Consider the following 12,576-nt stretch of genomic DNA (forward strand, 5'->3'; position numbering starts at 1 on the left):
TCCAATGTCCCATTATCTGGCTATTTTGCCCCATTTACCATAAACACTAATGTGTGCATACTGTGTTACTTCTACAATGATTATTTGGATTTTATTTTTACACTTTACAGCACAAACACCAATAGACATCTGTTAAACAAAGCAATACTATCTCACAATGAAAAGAGCCTTGGCGTTAAAACTTCTCAGCCCTTGAAACTCACATTCATTAAAATAGCATTGAAAGCTACACCACATCCAAAGAAAATGCATCTGGCCAGTGGTGGATAAAGATTACCTTTGGGTTGTTTTCAAATAATTGACCCCTTGCACACAAAACAAGAAACATACATGTGTTCTTTGATACACCTTCCTGACTTTAGTAAATTATATTCCTTGTATAATACAGCACACTTGTTAGACAAAGCACATTTCAAATTTATTGTTTGAACATTTTTTCAGTAGGCAATGAAATGAAAAGCATGAAACAGTAAAGACAAAACTGCCCAGTTCAGAACATTTCCATCATAAATGTCTACTTACACACACACACACACACACACACACACACACACACACACACACACACACACACACACACACACACACACACACACACACACACACACACACACACTATACATATAAAAATAGATTGACAGTAGTGTAAGACATAGGCATCTTGCACAGCTTCTTACACTTATTTTCAATTTAAGTTTTTTTTTGGGGGGGGGCAAAAGGTCAAAAACCAGGGACACATTTTAAACATTGCTTGTATAATTTTGTAAAGTTGCTAGAATAAAATGTTGTGTTACCACCATGCATTTCACTGGTAAGTCTTGAACTCACGGCTCTGTGCACTACAGTCAGAGCACCATATCACTATGCCAAATCAGCAGCTTGTTTCACAAAAGATAGGAAGACTGAAACTTAAATGGCTATCATTTAGTTAATCCAGTTCTCTCTTCTAACCATAGTGCACAACCTCTAAGCACAAAAAACCTGGACAAGCCAATAATGGGGGACTACAGACCCAAAATTGGGACATATTTCAAATACTGATCTTATAAACTTAGAAAATTGCTAAATTATATTCCTTGTATAATACAGCACACTTAGTTACAGCACATTTTAAATGTATTGTTTGAACATTTTTTCAGTAGACAATGAAACAAAATGCATGAACCAGTAATGACAAAACTGCCCAATTCAGAACATTTCCATCATAAAAGTCTAGTTACACACACACACACACACACACACACACACACACACACACACACACACACACACACACACACACACACACACACACAATACGCATATAAAAATAGAATGACAATAGTGTAAGGCATAGGCATCTTGCACAGCTTCTCGCACTCATTTTCAGTTTAAGTTTTTTTTTTTTTGGGGGGGGGGGGGACAAAAGGCCAAAAACCAGGAACACATTTTAAACATTGTTTGTATAATTTTGGAAAGTTGCTAGAATAAAATGTTGTGTTACTACTGTGCATTTCACTGGCAAGTCTTGAACACAGTACTCTGTGTAGTACAGTCAGAGCAACATACCACTATGCCGAACCAACAGCTTGCTTCCCAAAAGATAGGAAGACTGAAACTTAAATGGCTATCATTTAGTGAATTCAGTTCTCACTTCTCACCATAGTTCTCAACCTCTTAGCACAAAAAACATGGACAAAGCCAACAATGGGGGAATACAGCCCCAAATTAGGTACAAATTTCAAATACTGATCTTATAAACTTAGAAAATTGCTAGAATAAAAGGTTTTTGTTACCATTTATTTTCTGAAGAATATGAAGTCTGAAATTCAAATGCCTGTCATTATTCAATAAATTCAGCATTCAGTGATTTGTCACAAACATCCTAAAACCACAGGGTTTATGAGAAGCAGAACAAAAAAACATTGCAAGTGGTGGTAGTTAGGGACATTAGGCTGTTTTTACCCTATACCCAGGGTACAGGGTTTGAGCCTAAGTGCCTCTAGCCACCAGGTGTATTATAAAGGGGGCAATTACACACACATACACACACACACACACACACACACACACACACACATACATTACCTTAAAATCCAAACTGACAGGCTCATTCCACATAATGTCTGTTCAAACACATTTAGCATTTGAAGTTTCAGCCCAGCTGGCATTTGAACAGAAGCCCGCTTGCAGCATTTGAACAGCCCAGCCAGAAATGTGTGCAGAGCTTAATTCTGATAGGCTGGTAGTACCGATGGTGCTGATGTCATTGGGTACGGGATGATGTCAGCCAAAACAGCATGAAATGTAAAAATAAAGTGGAAACAAATCAGAAATGATGGAGTGTCACTTGAGAATCGTTGCACCCCATCATTTGGACCCCAAAACTTGTTAAAAAATTAGTAATTCAGGACGGTTGGGAGGTATGATTTGTATGTGTGTTTGTACTTTGTGTATGTGCATATATCAGTGTATATGTATTTGTACCTTTGTACTCTGTTTTATCTATGCTGTGTGTGAAGTTTAACATTATTTTAAGGTTAGGTTTAGAATATTCTTAACATAAGTGGTGATGCTCCAAAGATGGATTACAATTATTTGATGACATGGAAGGAATACTAGTAAGTAACAGATATATCTATAAAGTGCAATAAATAATACGCTTACACTGTACCCCTTATAAGTTAATGTGAAAATTGAGTTGATAAGCTAAAAGAAATTAAAATGTGCATCACTGAGGAATTTATATTTACCTACAAATGTTCTCTGTTAAAATTGTTTTCACATGCTCAATTCCTTTTAGGAGTATTTAAATGGACAGCACTCTTGAATTTCTTCTGTACAATATGTTAAAAGGAAACACTATTTTTCAAGGCAATATGTATTGCTCTGCAGACTTTTTAATGTTGAATTTCCTCAATGTCTGCCCATTAGCTATGAATATTGGGTTCCTGTCACATGAATCTCAATCACATATGCAACCTATAGGCATCAACGCAATAGTTTAACTGTTAACCTGTAAAAGGTATATCAAAATCAATGTAGTAGTAACAGACTTCTCTCCCCTTTGAAATGAAAACATTTTATTGTAATTAGGCTTTCATATGTAAGTCACTACACCAACTGTACAAGTTCTGTATGTTGAATATCACAGACAGCATTGTCATTATTTTTGCTGTTGTTCTTTACTTTGAGGCACTGATTTTCTTACGCATTGTGAAATATTTATGTCTGTTAGGCAGAGATAACAGAACTGAAGCTTCATTATTGTCATACGTCATTTTTATTTTGCAGAAATTAATATCAATCTTTCAGTATTGTTTCACCTATGACAAGAACAGTATAATTACATGTGCACCCTATGACTGGCATCCCCTCTGGCACTGGATCTCTGCCTTGTGCCTTTTGCATAGCAGGCTCTGACTCCCCTGCAACACTGAGCTGTACATAAAGGGCATCATAAAAAGAGTAAACGAATATAGTAGAATATGAAATTATTTACAGTATAATGTAGGTTTCTATCATTCATTCACACCATGAAGTCAGATGAAATTATATACAGTATAATGTAGGTTTCTTTCAAATACTCAGTCATACCATGAAACCACAACAACTCATTTATAGACATAATTTCTTTAAAAAGAGAGATTTAAATATTACTCATGCTTACTATATTTATTTATTGCTTTCAAAAATATGTATTGAATCTGACAACACAACTATGGAAAGTTGATTAAAATATTTAACAGTCATATATCCCTATTTTCAAGCTATTGCTTGATAAAGGTGCAGGTGAGTTAATCACTCTAGTGTTGTAAATGCTTCCTATCCTTTTAAGATATCTGTGTTGGGTAGGCTTTCTGCTTGTTCTTGTTTTGTGCAATATGTTTACAGAAAAGGCTTGTGCGTATTTTAAACAGATGTTGGCGGGTCATTAGCTCCACTCCCAGATACTGCCACCTGTTTCTGATTACATATCATTGTAATTCACTTTTGCCAGCATGTTAATATTTATCAAGGAAAAAATACACTTTTATCACACCATAAATTGAATCCGGACAAGCAAATTAAAGTATCTTTACTGTGTGAAAACCCACATTTTCTTTTTAATGTCATATTTATGGAAAATATGTAAGCCTGCATAATGTGAATTAGTAAATGACCTGAACTATGTGGTAAACTACATGATTAGAACTGCATAATAAAGAGAGCAGCTAGTAATGAGATGTTTTGTCTAAACAGGCTGCAACCTTTAAAACTCACAGTGCATTGATGGTTTCCTTTCTCATACATTTACACTTACATATTTATTGTAAGTAAATTATACAAAGTGATGTGAAATTAATAAACACACACACACACACACACACACACACACACACACACACACACACACACACACACACTATGAAGGTTTAACTGAATCAAATTACAAGGCCTGGGAAACCATTTTATATGGAATTCTACCTACTGGTTTGGCTGAAGATATTCTGCCTATAAAACAGTAACATCTGAAAAGAAATATGACAAAGTGGCAGAGGAGAAGGCAAATATGACAGAACAATTGCTGGCTACAGCGGACATTATATTTCCAGTTAGGTGACTCATTTATTTTAGTGTGTCAATGACACAGCTGATAACATGCTTAACTCTGATACTGAGAACTCCAAATGGCTGTGTGTGTGTGTGTGTGTGTGTGTGTGTGTGTGTGTGTGTGTGTGTGTGTGTGGATACTTTCCACATATCAGGTGCTTATTTGCATATTTCAGTACTGACACTCTATGGTACCGTGTGGCGGTATTTATCATCCTTTAGATAAATGATAAACCAGAGCCCTATCTCCTTAAGTGGTGCTAGTCTAGTGTGATGTTAAAGTTAACCATTAAGATTATCTGAAAAAGAATCATAGCCCAATTCCCATATGTCGCATAAATACTACTTCAGGTCTTCCCTGAAAACAGACTATGGCAAACCCAATCAGAAAATACAAATAAATTTATAGCAAGAATAAATATAAGACATGCACCTGACAGATGAAGTAATAAGTGGCTAATATAATAAATACAGAACAATGACAAGAATATGCCATATTAATATTTAGTTATTATATAATTTTCTGCATAATACATTTCATTTAAGAGGGCAAGTAGAATTATAGTTTCTCATTTAACTCTGTAGTTAGTAAAAATCTGCAGTTGTTCAAGCTTTCAATTTTCATTTTACATTCAATGCACCTTAGTAGCAGAGATTCCACATGTTCAAGTCATAGCCCCTTTCACTATGAATTTGACAATTCTCTGTAGGTTGATAATAACTGAAAAATTAGTAAGATAAAGACCTACTGTGTATTAAAGCTTTTGCTTAAATAAAGAAAAATGTGTAATAATTTACTACATGACATAAGTTAAACAGATTTGCACTAAAACATAACTATTCAAAGGCAAGTATCGAATCTAAATGTTTTCTTCATATTGAGGACTTTGACCTGTTTTAAGTGTAGTATTCAATTCCAGGAAATGCAATAATGCGGTTTAGTGGACCTGATATATGCATAGGTGAACTTAACCTTAATCAGAATGCTCTACCAGGTATGTGTGTGTGTGTGTGTGTGCGGATTACAAAGGTCTGTGAGAAGTTAATTGATCTACAGTTACTAAACTATCTAAACCTATATGGCTAATGAATAACACATAGCATGTAATCAGGAAAGGAGAGATCACAAAGCCAGTACTTTGGCTTCTTGTTTATGCCATTCTGAGGGCACAGTTACACATTTGCACTGGTACATTCCCTGACAAGCTTTAGTGCACGATTTTAACATCATGGTAAATTTCACTGCAGTATATTGTATTATGTGAGCCAGCAGTGAACTCTTCAGTTTTTTCCCCTTTTATTCACGGGTGTGTGACCATGGAGTAGGTATATATAATTTTAGGGGGTGTGGGGAACTTGCCTCCCACATCATAGTAGGGATGCAGGAGGCTTGTCCCCTGCAAAGAAAAAAATATGTTTTTTTTAGAGTTTTTCTGTTCACCATTTTGATATTTAATCTGTGATGAATGATGAGTCAAAGAATTGTTCCTCACATTCATGTAGGAAAACCCATTCTGAGAGGTCTGAATCACAGCCAGTTCATTGGTGTGATAGAAATAATAAACAATTTTGAAACACTCAATCATATTTTACTCCTTCATGTCCTGTGTAAATTCCACTTGGTAAAAGTCTTAGACAGCTGACTTATTGAGTTTCTAACAGAAAGTACAAAGACAGAGTTAGTAGTGCCCTACTAAGGAGACACAACATACGGTTTGATTTCACACACTCCATTAATTTGGGACCTCTTCTTGTTTCCAGATGTATTAATACCCTGCCAGATATCCAACCCACTATATAAATGGGGCTCTGTGCTGATGACTTGGTGCTTAATAACAAAAAATACATAATGTTTGGACCATGAAGAAACCAGACAAAGTATTCTTAGCTCATGATATTAAGTGTCCTGTTACAAAATGTTTGTGTCTTTCAATAAATTATGTACCATAGCATCAGTCTATCCCATTGTCTCCATTAAAGACTTTTTTTAAATTTATTTTATTTATTCTTTGTTGATAGGGTTAGCCCCACTAGGCTAGTGGCCTCTTTTCAGGGGAGTGGTATTATACTACTAGGGGAAATTTGGCCAGGACATCAGGACCTTCCCCTACTCTTTTCACATATGAGGACAGTATTGAGTGTGATACTTCCAGTTTCTGGTCTGAGCACTGAGGCAGCTCAGAGAAACTGGGAGAAAGTATGGAGTCATGTAAAAATTTAAAACATTTAGATTCACATGGTAATGGTGAATCACTCAGTTGGGATGGAGGAAAGGAGATGAATGCAGCCAAGAAGTGTAGTGACAAGTTTAAGGTGGGTGAGCCTTTAAAGGAGAACTCAAAAGGCAGTGATGATATGAAACCAATTGAGCTTTCACAGGAGTTCCATGTGGTGGTGGAAGGAGAAAGGGAAGTGGTTGCAGTGATTGATTAAGAGGATTTCTTCTACCAAAACCTATTCAGGGAAGAGGATTCATCACAAGCATGTGTTGGTACAGTCCTCCAGCTGGGTGGGTTGTGGGATGATTTACTTATTGACTTAACTGATATGAGTGATCCATCCAGAAAGTGGCAAAGATGGCTCCTGGGGTGAGATTATGGGCAGAATACAGTGAGAAGATGGTCAGCAAGCAGAACCTGCAGTAAAGAAGTCATATGCAGAAAATTGTGATGGTAGGAGCACAGAAAGAAAAAGAAGGGAAGAAAGATTCTAAGAGTAGAAAAATGAAGAAGTTTAAAGTAAGAGTATAAAAAAGAGGATGCCAAACTAGAAAGATGTAAGATATGGGAAGAAATAATTGCACCTTTGAAACTAAAGCAAATGAGGTAAGAGCTTTCATACATATACATAAAGAGAATTACTGTGACATTATTTTTGAATCTGAACAATCGATGGATAAATTTATAGGAGAATATGAAAAAAGACTGTTGTCCTTAGAATCAGTACATCTTAAGGACTTTTTTTCAGAGAAAGAAAGGTTTATATTCAATTTAGAAATGAAGTAGAGAAAGACACTTTAAAAGGGCATTTATTGAAAATATGTAAAGTTGTACTAGAAATTTCAAAAGTATATGATAAAAGAGTTTGTGGACTGGGGCATTTGACTGTCTTATAATTTTAAATGTAGAAAATGAAAAGCTTGTGCATATTCCTATCATTATAAATGTCGAGGGGATAAAGGTATGTGAGATATTTAGGTCAACTGAAAACTTATTTTTGTGGTAAACCTGATCACCTGATTAATAATTGTGAAAAGATAAAATGCTATAGAAGATGTTATATGTGCATGGCATTAGGGCATGATAGGAAGACGTGTGAGTTAAAATTTTATAAATGTAAGAAGACAGGGCATTTAGGTATGGAATGTAAGGAGATAAAGTCAGAAAATATGGATACTCAGACTGATCAAAGAAGAGATACTAAACAATTAGAAGTAGAATCCAAAGTTAAAGATACACAAACTGATTTAATACAGGCAGACATTCTGGAGAGTGAAAAAGAGAATTAAGAAGTTGATAATGAAAAAAAAGGCAGTATTAGAAAAAGGTTCAGATGCTAGTGATATAGAAAACATAAATTGGAAGGTAGTTAAACAAAAAATAAGTTCTATTGTTAAAAGAGTACAGGAAAGCAAAATAAAAAAAATATAGAAGGTCATAATAAACAAAAAAGGGAGGGTATAACTTAAATAAATAAGATATTGCTACTTGTAAACTTTTACCAAGAAATATTAATACTTTAAAAAGCTTGGTAAGAAAAATAAATATTATTGAATAGTGTAAGCAACAGGATAGTGGTATTATTATTCTGGAAGATTCTAGATTTCTCAATAAAAAAGAAAGATATCAAACCAAAATATGGTGGGGAAATAATGTGATTTGGAATTTAGGGAAAGTGACTTGTTCAGGGGTAGTTATCTTGTATAAAGAGGTGGTAAAAAATGTAGACACTATATTACTTATCCTGGGGAAAATTACAATTGTTGGTATTAGATGAAATGATCAGGTGTTGAGAGTTGTTACAATTTATGCTTATGTGACAAAGTGAGAGAGAGAGAGCGAGAGAGAGAAGACATGTTTAGGAATTTAATTCAATATATTGTTTTAAATATGGAGATAATTGTGGTAGGAAATTTTAACTTTAACTTAAGATGTAAAAGAAAAAAAATTATGATGTTAAAAAAGTATTAAAATTTATAAAATGTGGACAGCTGAGAATTTGGGATAAAATTATATGGATTTGCAGTACAGGTGAATGTAAAATGGAAATAGATTATTTTCTGTTTTCTGAAGGATTATTAGGTTTGCTATCACATAATTGAATCTACTCCATTTGAGTGTTAAGATGTCTGAATCACATGTTCAGAAATCTCAACACCGAACCAAAAAATGTTGAAGGCAGCATTTTAGCAAAGTTGAAATTTCGAAAATGTCAATTTTACTGAAATGCTGCACTTCCACTCAACATTAACAAACACTTTTGCAGGGCGGAAAGCCCCCTGCACCCCAAACATCCTACTTATATATACAAACTCTAAGATTGCACTACAGTGAAGGAAAGGGTACATTTCCCAATCCCCACTATAGTGCGATCTGCACCATAGTGTCGAACCTTACAACAGCAAATGCTTGCTATTGTAAGGTTCAACATTGTGGCATTCATAATTTCAGTTCAGCCATAGGAAGTTTTGCACAAATGTCAATCTCATGAAGTGTGATCGACAAGGTGATTGTAAGCCAGATTATTAATAGTAGAAGAAATTTTTTTATGACAACAGTTTTGTTTTACCATAGAGTTATTTGGATTTGGTTAAAAGGGAATTATAAACATTTAAAAATAGGCAAATGGATCAAAAGAATAAATGATGTTAAATGGGAAAAGGTAGGAAAATACAAAATCCTGAAACTGTGGCAAGATCATGTAGAGATGAAAATCTTCTATAATGATTGGTCAGAATGGTGGTTGTATTTTAAACAAAAGTATAAGAAACGTTACATGCAATGCAAACAAGAAAAAAGAAGGGAAGAAAAAAGTATAGAATATTAAGTAATGAGAAATTTGGCAGTCTGGAAAGAAATGATGAAGCTTTCTTTGTTAAAGAAAAGGAAGTGTATAAGTTGAATAAGGCTAAATAAAGCATTTATTGTATAAACAAAGATATTTTCTGCATGGAAAAAAGAACTTGCACTTTATTTTTGTATAATTATTAAAGAAAATAGCATAATAAGGCAAATTAAATATCTAAATGGTATAGTGTATAATGCACAGGATACAATTATGATAATAGTACAAAATTATATAGAAGAACCATTTAAAGGACAACATATACAAACACATAAATTGGAAGTAGTTCCTTTTTTAGAACAGGATAGTAAGGAAATGGAGAAAAATATTGTAATGGAGGAACTAGAAAATGTATTAAAATTGGTTAATCTGGAGTCAGCAGCTGGTCTTGATGGAATATTATATGTAATGTATAAGGACGTGATAAGGGCACAAAAAGGGTATTTTTTAATGGTGTTAAATGAATGTTTAAGTAACGGATTCTGATATAAAGAGCTATGTAGTAGAACAATTAAATTTATAGGGGAAAAATTCAGAATTAGAGAACAATAGGATTGAACAATATGGCTTACAAAATATTTATGAAGATTTTACAGAGAAGAATGGAAAGCAAATTAAATAAAGTTATGAATAAAAATATAAATGGTATAAAAGGAAAAAGTGTGTAAGACTTACTTTTAGTTATACAGTAGTAGATGTATAGAAATAAGCTAGAATTTTGGTAGGTGATGTAAGCAAAGCATTTGATTCTATTCAATAAAATTTGCTATAGGATATATTAAAATCATATATTTATTTATTTATTTTATTTAACATTTGTTTTATTTAACATTTGTTTACCAGGAAAGGCTGACTGAACACGTCTTTTTTCAGCAGAGGCCCAGGGAGAAAAGCTCCATGGGTAACAGTAAAGTTTCATGCATATATTACAATAATCAAAAAAGTATAAAGTAAACAAAATGTAGTATACATAAGAACATACAAATTTGTTACATCTTGACAACAAAACCTAGGCTTTGAACATAGTACTATTTGTAGGTATGACATGTCAAGATATAAGGTTAAGACAGGTTGGTAGGGACAAAGGAATTAACATCTGGGGAGAAGTTGGATATGTTTTGGGTGTACTGTGATGTATCAGAGCACTCATGAGGGGTTAGTACAGGAACATAGCCACTTATTTTTTTAGATAAGCTTTAAGTTATGGCTTAAAGTGGTTAGTGGATGAGATTGAGAGAATGGAGTTAGGAAGGGAGTTCCATATACAAGATATATAGTTGGAAATTAAAGATTCTCCTGCAGTGTTGTTGGCCTTGGAGATGGTGAATAAGTTCTTATTGTTAGAGCGAAGTGGTTTGCTGGAACTGTAATGAAGGATGAGATTTTGTAATGCAGGGGTTCTGGCTGGTTGTGTTACAATTTTGTGAGTTAGAGAGAGTTGGTTGTAAAGACTAATGTTGGGAAGTTAAAGCCAGTCTGGTATCCTTAAAGCTGTACAATGATGTGTTCTATATGGGCAGTCAGATACAAACTTAGCAATTTTATTATACCATGCTTCTAGCTTAGATAAGTCAGTTTTCCTTAGATTAGTTAAAATTGGAGTGGCATATAGCAGAGTGGAGAGCAGATTGGTTTGTGCTAATGTAATTTTGGCCATTGTGGTCAGGAACCTTTTGTGCCTGTATAGACTTCCAAGTTATATAAGGGTATGTGATGGCATATAAATATAATAGAGTAAGGGCATTGATTAATGGTTGGTTAGGTAAGGAAAAAGTACTTCAGAAGGAGATAAGACAAGGATGTCCCTTGAGTAGCATATTTTCTTTAGTAATGAATGTGATTTCTACATATATAAAAAAATGGAAATGGTGAATTACATATCTAATGAAAGGTTAGTTGTGCCAATGTTGCTTTCTTATGCAGATGATATTATCATTACTGCAAGAAATAGCATAGGTAGGAGTAGAATAATAGAGGTTTTACAAGATTATTTGAATGCAGTAGGATTGAAAATAAAGAGAAAAATTCAAGGATTACGTTTTGATGGCATGTTGGGAGGTATTAAGTTTAACTTAAGAAATATAAAAGTGCTTGGGATTAGTTGTGGGAAACAGGAAAATGCATTACAGTTATAAAAAGAAAAATTTTAGTGAAAAAATGGGCAATATGTGTAGGTTTTGGAAAACTTTCAGAAATAAAACAAAACAAAATCAGCACATAAGCAGGTGAATTGCATGCAAATGAGGGTGGTAGAGCGATCCAGCAAGCAGACAGGCAGTCCTGCAGACCCTGTGTTGGTGTCAGAAATGTACTTGGAAAAATTCCATGAACAGGATGTTAAACAGAGAACAGGGGCTGTAAATGTGCAGTAAGAAGGACAGAAATAGCATAGCAGACACAGATATGTGCAAAACTATCCACTGTGTGTCCAAAACCTAATGAAAAAAATTTAAATATATATTTTTTAATAATCAGGTTATGTTTGAGCTGTGCGGTGCAGTGCATAAACATACTATTAAGAAAAAAAAATTAAAAAGTGTAAAAATGAAAATTAGTAGTATGTGACAGTAATGCATTATAGAATCCTGCATGGAGTATGTACAATGGTAGACTGTTGTGGTTACTAATGAGGCAGGGCCTGGAACCATGTAGTTCCCAGGTTGTGTGCATGGATCTCTATGCAAATGAGCTGGGGTTACTGAATAGCATAAATGAGTATCCATCCATGTAGGCAGAGAACTGTGTTAGTGTCCACATAAGAGGTAGCTGCCATCAAAAGGGGTGTGTCCACATTCTTTTAAGCTCATTGGAGCATAGTGGCACCTGTTTTTGTGGTGTGATGTTGTGGTGTCAGCAGGGGGCATGTACAGTGTCTGCTAAGCTTTGTTTACCTTCGGGCTGCATGTTTCAGTGGGTTTGAGCATGTTTGCATGGTGTGCC

Source organism: Protopterus annectens, chromosome 1.part1 (assembly GCF_019279795.1).
Source record: "Protopterus annectens isolate FY-2018-M chromosome 1.part1, PAN1.0, whole genome shotgun sequence".
Lineage (NCBI taxonomy): Eukaryota > Metazoa > Chordata > Ceratodontiformes > Protopteridae > Protopterus > Protopterus annectens.